Here is an 8,196-nt window from a genome sequence, read left to right as displayed (position 1 = left end):
TCTGTCCAATTAAAACTCTTTACCTTTCCACCACCAACATCTATTTTACCCAATCAGAACTAAACTAGACAAAACTCCGGACCGAACACGACGAGACAGGACTTACAGCAAAATCGACGAGTCAGTTCGTCTTCGGCACCAATCCTTCACACATCTAAATTGCACATACAAACGCGTGTTCGAAACGGTACTCCGTTAACGTCCCAATATAACTATTCTACACTTTTCACTAAATAAACACTCTCTTTGATCACACACATTTTGGATCCTTATTATTTCAACTAGTCACGCAATATTAAATTGGCGCGTGATAAGCGTTCTCGGAAATCGAAGGGATTCGATACCGTAGGACGCTACAAGCGTGGTCCTTGACAACCAAAACAGAGTCCTTAGAAATCGGTTGTGACCAGCACAAGCGTGAGTCGCTTGGTGTTGGAAAGAGAGTTTTAAAAGAGTGCGTCTTTGTGTGTTTTCGTTATCTTGGTGTCCTTTCCCTAAGTTAAATCAGTTTACGAATTTTGAGTTTGTGTTATTGTGTTCTTGTTCTTTCGTGAATTTTCGGTGTCTCAAGACCAGTTCTGTCATCCTACATGATATATTTTCTTAAACTGGATGACTGAATCTACAAACCTGCCAAGTTCCAACTAAATCTACAACTAAATCTACAAATCTACGAAGGACTTGCACTCTCCTTGTTAGGCGTTCAGGACGATGTCTGGAGTGAGTGCAGACGAATGGGTGACCACGTGCAAGGATTGTACGGATGATATATTTATAACTGGGTCGAGTACAAGCAATGAACGAAAGTCTTGGAATGTGTCTGAAGTACCTGGCCCACCAAGGGCGAGGTCACATGGGAAATGAGTGATGAACTAAGAGAGCTTACGTATGAAACGATAGAGTGTTAGACTATCGGTACTATTGCAGCCCAATGGTGGCGGCCATGAAACGTTCTCTGGGTACTACCGTTGCCTACTGGCGACATCTACGAAACGTTCTCTAGGTACTACCATCGCCTATTGGCGGCATCCACGAAACGTCACCGATGACTGTCGCGATCCGAATAAAAAGTTTAGTGTCAATCACGCTCGAGATTTCTGTGAATACCTCAAAACACGTTTTCGTGGCTTCCAGTGCAACCACGCTTGTGGAAACCTTACTCGTACCACGAATGTATAACCGCGGCCAGCTCCTCCGTATCGAAAGGGTTAAATAAAGGTGCAAGGGCGTGGGCGAGGCAGAATACGTGTAGCCGAAACATAATGAATAGAGGATCCTGTGTTTGAGAGTCAGAATTGAGAAAAACTTAGTGTAATATTTTAGTTAAATAAACCTGTTTTGTTATTACAGGAGTTATTGTTTATCAGACGCGCAGATCTCTGTCTGCATAGGATTACTTAGCAAAAAATCCTGCAAATATTGAGGACACAATTGCATCGTACCCCATCGCAAAAAGTCAAACAAAAGTCAGCACAATCTCGGCCAACTAATGTTTCGCGTTTGAGCGGGAAACATTTCCCGGATTATATACCGGGTAGCTCAACAATACACAATTTTTCGCGAAGATGTACACTTTGTTATAAGAAAAAGATTAGAAAGGATTCATGGTATTGGTGTCCAACGTGCAGAGTGCCACCATGTGTTAATCCTTGTTTTCGTGAATACCATACGCCAACAATAATTTAAATTTTTAACTTTTATAGATATTTGATTTTTTCCTAAGTTTTCCATTTATTATGTGTATAGTATATGTTTATGTTAAGCGACTGTGTAAATATTAATAACAAAATTGTTCATTTTTTAAAATAAAGCAGTCTTTTTGATATTTCAATATTTCAACAGCGACACTTACTCTGTGCTTGACGACTATACCTGTCATCGCTTGATTCTAGAGACACACACGGATTGGTGCTTTATAAAGAGGTTGCCACAACTGACTGGTTAATTATTATTTAAGTATTTTAAGTATTTTAAGGATAACAAATAACAAATAAGGTAAGACTAATTCTAATAGCTAGCACTATTCTCTCAAACACTCTCTGATACATATTGCCACGCTGGCAACTCACTGACCTCTCGCAACACTCTGATGCTCTCACTACGACTCTCTCTATTCCCTCTAAACTCTTTGCACTTTGACTATACTTTCTATGCGAATCTCTATATCCTCACTACGACTCTTTACACTCTGTCTCTGCGAGTGTTGCTTTTATATGTGTGAATGTGAATGAGTTTGAATAAGTGAAACTCATTTGCGATGATATAAATATAATATGTGCGAGTGCAGTCTAGCATGAATGATGTTTAAAGAAATATTTAGAAGAATGTGCCAGAATAAAACAATTATGTGAGAATCGTCAAAGAGGAAACATGGGTATGCAATGGTCAATAAGAGTGAGAGCGAGAGAAGAATTTTCTAGAAAGCGTCGGTCAATTTTTCGTTTAAAATAGTTTATCGCGAGTTGTTTTCATTATTAAAATATTTTTATCTAAATATACCGATGTGTTAACTGTTAAAAACGTAGAAGATATTGGCGTGCATTTTCTATCCACAGTCTCGCCCGCGTCTTTGCACCCTTATTAAAACCTTACACTCCGTCTCCTTTCATGCTCGAGGCTCTCTTCCTCCATTACGAATTTTCCACTCATCCTCGCCCTTGATGGGCTAGGTACTTCAAACACTCGGAACGCATTCCTAAACTTTTGCGTTCCTAAATTTTCGCGTTGCTCGCACTCGACTCTGTTTTCGCGGACAGGACACGAATTGTCCAAAAAGATATTGTATCAGCTTGAAATGCTAACAGTTAACATTGCCAATTACTTGCTTCTTATCATAGTATATATACAAAAAAAATTCTTGGCGGTGATAGAATACAATAATGGAAAGTCTAGAAACGACAGAAGCGATCAGATGATCGCACATGCAACAAATACCCAAAAAAGCATAAAGTGGCACCGCAATTTGACAATACATTTATTAATAAGAACCATAATAGATGCACGTGTCGTCTATCAAAAAGTAACGAATGGAAAAATGAAAATAAGGAAATTCCGGGAGCATATAGTGAAAGAATGGTTATATCCGGAAAATGATAGGCCCTCCAATGAAAAGAAGGAACCAAAAAAGGTGTTGCGACCTTAGGACCGCATATCCCAAGTTAAATGGGAGACTCCTTTATGTCCTTATTGCGAGTGTTGGGTTTTATATGTGTGAATGCGAATGAGCTTGAACAAGTGAAACTCATTTGCGATGATATATATACATATGCGAGTGCAACTTAGTATGAATGATGTTTGAAAAAATGTTTAGAAAAATGTGCAGAATAAAACAGTTATGTGAGAATTGTCAAAGAGGAAACATGGGTGTGTAACGGTTAATAAGAGTGAGAGAGAGAGAGAAGAATTTTCTAGAAAGTGTCAATCAATTTTTCGTTTAAAATAGTTTATCGCGAGTTGTTTTCATTATTTAAATATTTTTATCTAAATATACTGATGTGTTAACTGTTAGAAAACGTAGAAGATATTGGTATCCATTTCTATCTACAACCAAGTTTAGCTCTATTAACCCTTTTCACTGGAGTGGCGCCTTTCAGTTTCCATTTAATCACATTTTAAAGATCGATGTTAATTAATATATCAAATCTGAAATTACTCAACGACGCTTGTAATATCGAGGTAAAATAATTCCACGTCTTAATTTGCATACGATTTCTTATTCACCGTTTTAAAAATATCCCCGACTTTACGACAGAAAGTCTTCGAATTACTATTTTTCTGTAACGAAAGAATCGCCGAGTGCAAAATGTTAATTTAGAGTAGGCCGCATCACAGCGATCTTGTCGCATCCGCGTAATGGGCCTTACAGCAAAATCCCCACCGTGAGAGTTGCAGTGTTCGGGACGCAACAAAAGGCGTCTCACCATTTGGAAATTAGAAAAAATTCGCAGGACAAAACTATTAAAAGAATTTGCATTCTGTGCTACTAGAAGAGAAAACAAATTCTCGAATGCCAGAAAGCGAGAAAAAATGTAAGAAAGACAATGCCCAAAAGTCGATGCTTTTCTTTTCTTTTCAATTGTCCAAACTGCCCGAAATCACCAGAAATAAAAACAGTTTGAACTGTTTTAGCGAATACCAGACTACGCAATGTAATATTACGTTTATTTTAAATATAAATTTATAATAAAATAATTTATAATAAATTTATGTAGTATATGTATATTTTTCATTTTTTCATTTTATTTTATTTTATTTTACCGTGGACAACTTTCATCGATGCCATTCATCTTCTTCCGGAAGAAATCTCTCCGATCGATTTTTAGGAAGGCATTGTCACGGAAAGATGGTTGAAATCAAACAACTCCCGATGACAATGAAGTATCGAGTTTGAACGTTCGTCCAACTAAGTTGAATCGTGCGGATGATAAAAAGAGTCGATATATTAAATGTTCGTACCTATTGAACAGTCGTATCAATTGGTCCTTACATCAAGTAGCGCAATTATAATATACCGTAGTAATATACAACTCGCGAGTAAAGGTTGAAGAAAATATAGACTCTGTATGGCACGAAGAAATTCTTAATATTCTTTTATTCTTTGGTTCGTTTGTCTTTTATACATAAGATTTTGGGGCGTGGTTCGAGAGAGTGGGGAAGAATATATATGATTGCAGGTGTTTTGTCGCGTCGCGATGGAATATCGTAATTCCCACGGGTCGTAAATCCGTCTCGCGACCTCGCAAATGTTGCCCGCCAAATTAATCTTGGGCAACTGTTTAAGTTGCACGAGCGTAAAGGAATCGTGTCTTCGACGTTTCGAAGCAAACGTGGCGTATTGTTGATTTGGAGAGAACTGGTGTCTCTGACGTGTCGTACGGAAGTGTTTGGAAAGAACCGATGTCTTTGAAGTCTCGAAAAGAAGTGAGCTCCTCGATCTTCCTAAGTTCGGCCTTAGGAAAAATCGGGAGCTCGCCAAATGTAATTGGCTGTTTTTGACCAAGGGCGTCCCTTGGTCCGCGAATCCGTGACCTTGGAGAAAGGGAAGGTTCCCCCAAAAAACAACGATAGTGGAGGAAACCCTCTCCTCCAAGGTGGGGTACCTGGGGTCCACCCGCGCGCTGGTGACCCCATCGGTCGTTTTTTACCCCTAGCGAGGGCCTGAGGCTTCCAACGTGCGCGGACCACGTGGAGCCCTCAGGCCTATTGTCAGCCAAGTCTTAAGAGCCGTCGCCTAATTTCGTTAAATTAGGGATTTCCAGGATTCTCGTGTTCCGCGACACGAGAAGTCAAAGAAAAAAGGTAAAGCATTCAAACATGCTGAAGGCATGGAGCGGAAAATTCCGATGCCGAATTGTTTGACCCTAAGACCTGGCTGTTGGAAGACCGTCACGGGTCTTCCTTGTTCCACGACGGAACAGCAGGAGAAAAGTTACTTCCTGAAGTTAAGGTGATACATCTGGTTTTGAGTGTGACGTGGGAAATCGGGGTGGAGTGTTTACGAAGAAAGGGTTAGTTTTAGGATAATACTGGTTTTAGATATGGCATGGGAGAACGTGTTGATAACGAAGTAATCGCTATTCGCGATAGTGGTCCGCGTGCCATTTATTTTGCATTCCCTTGTGTTATTGATTTCTTGTTCTTGTTTACAATCTCCTCGATGCGAGCTCCTCTTATTGAATTTCCCTTCATAATAAATTCTCTGTTCATACTAATCACTGCGCAATTTCTATAAGCATCTGTAACCACTAAAATAATAGAACGGGTAAGATGTTTACGAAGGAAAAGTTAAATTTAGGATAATACATTTGGTTTCTGGCTATGGCGTGAGAATTGGACAGGATGTTGATGATTTTCGGATAGAGCAGGTTAGGTTTGACATTTAGATTTTCGGGGGCTATCACGCTGTCATAAATACCCCTCAATACGATCGATTCTCTCGCATGCGGTCACTCGTGCTATATCCTAAACACTCTTAACTTTCCCATTCCATCTCTGCAATATAATAATGTTAATTTAATTTTTAAAATTAAAATTACTTAAAATTAACTTTTAATTAATTTAATTAATGTCGATCGTAGACCAAAGTGGTAATACCATGGAAGACTTTAATTAACGCGATTAATCAAAGTCAAATGCGAAGAACGTATCACGTCGTCAAACGTCATATTCATTAGCGTTGGAAAGAATTAAAAAATGTCACGCGCCATCGGAATCCAATCGCAATATTATGCTTATTATGCTTTGCGAATTTTGAGAGAAGTAACGCAGCTACGGGTTTTGCAAAAGATCTTTGCCGATGTTCGCGGATAATGAATTCTGAATACGAGTAAATGTTGGAAATGGTAATTTCTAGTGAAACGATAAAACGCCGATAAATCAGCCACGATTATTGGATTATAGTAAGAATTAAACCGTTCATCGGTATAAGAATTTTAATTACGCAATAAATAACGGAAAATTGTCGATATTAGGGGAATGGGTTGAAATACTTGATAACGAACCACATTCAACGCTCGAATGTTCGTTTCCCTTGCCAGCAATAAATGTCTATTTCTTGACAAGATCGCGAGTGGAGATGAAAAATGGACCCTCCGCAATAATATCGGCTGATCGTGGTTCGATCTAGTCGACAAAGACTGCGAAGAGGTGAAGGACCAATTTCTCCATAATAGTCAATCTTTAGCTGCATATAAGTTCAATGATACACAGTGCATACAGTGACTCGAATTAATTAATTCGATTCGGAATGAATATTAACTCGGAATGAATAATAACTCGGAATCGGGACAAAAGATGCACATCACAGAGAATGATAAATTAGCCTAAAACAGAGATAAATCATAGCGTGGATTATTAACAGAAAATAATTGTTAACGCGTTAAAGCGATTGCAATGTGCTATAGGGTACAGAAAGTGCCAAATTTGATACTTAATTTGTGTGAAAAATTGCTACTTTAATTATTTCGATTATTTACGACATTAAATATTGTCATAACTTGATTTATCGTTTATCGTGTGAGAAAATATGTAAAATAAATAAATGTATAAAATTAATAGTTTTATTATCTGCAGGAAATGATTGATCGTATTGGAAATAAAAGAATACGATCATATTATTGCATGGAGTGAGAAAAAGCGATATTTTCTGAAAAAACGACGTCATCGAATATTATCGTATTATAAATATCGCATTATTCAGAGTTCAAATTAGGCACAAAAAAGTAGGATTGCAAAATTGAGGTTTAAAAAATAATTTTTTTTAGAGAAAATAATTCATACATTTGTTTAAGAGCGTATTAACATATATACATAGAGATAGAATATAATTATACATATAATATATACAGGGTGTCGCACGTGACGTTGGGCACGATTTTTCAAGTACTTGTGATAATCTGACAGAAAAATATTTTAGACAAAAGTTATCGTGTTTTCTATATTCTATACAATTCCGAAAAAAAATAATTTTTCAAAAATTTTCAAGATCACATTCGTTTTTTCAAATAGTACTTTATATTTTTGACCTAATATTATTGTAGCCTATATCTAGATGAATTCAATGACCTAGCATGCCATGACCTTCGAATGATTTTGAAGGCAAAGAAATGAAAATTGCAACAAAAGATGACAATCATCATGAATGGGTGATAATAACTCGTATTTATTATTAAGACCTGAAATTACATTCACATCATGAACCACCAGTAAATGTTATATTATTAGAAATTTATTTAAGAACTTATCTACGAACTGTCGACAATTCGCAACAAAGAAAAATGTAAACTTGTGGCAGCTTAGCTTAGCACTTTACGGACGGGTCACGTAATTCGGAGAACATTGGTTGGGCACTTATGGTCCTATTGCTTGGTCACCACGATCCCCGGATTTGTCACCACTTGGATGACACTTTTCTGTGGGGTCATCTGCAGTAACAGTAACTTCTGTTAAAAGCATTTTTTGTCAGATTATCGCAAGTACTTGAAAAATTGTGCTTAACGATACGTAGACACCCTGTATATATATATGCATAGAGAAAGAATATAATTATACATGTAATATATGGATCGTTTATTTTAAAAGTGGTGCAAGTCCATTTCCTGTTATTCCGAGAAAATTAAAGGTTAGCATATTTGTCAATTAAAAAATATAGGTTAATTACGTCAGGTCTGACAATGTTTTTATTAATTTATCAATATG

The sequence above is a fragment of the Eufriesea mexicana genome, unplaced genomic scaffold (genome assembly GCF_001483705.2).
Source record: "Eufriesea mexicana isolate 0111107269 unplaced genomic scaffold, ASM148370v2 scaffold2566, whole genome shotgun sequence".
NCBI classification, from domain to species: domain Eukaryota; kingdom Metazoa; phylum Arthropoda; class Insecta; order Hymenoptera; family Apidae; genus Eufriesea; species Eufriesea mexicana.
This window is presented reverse-complemented; position numbering follows the sequence as displayed.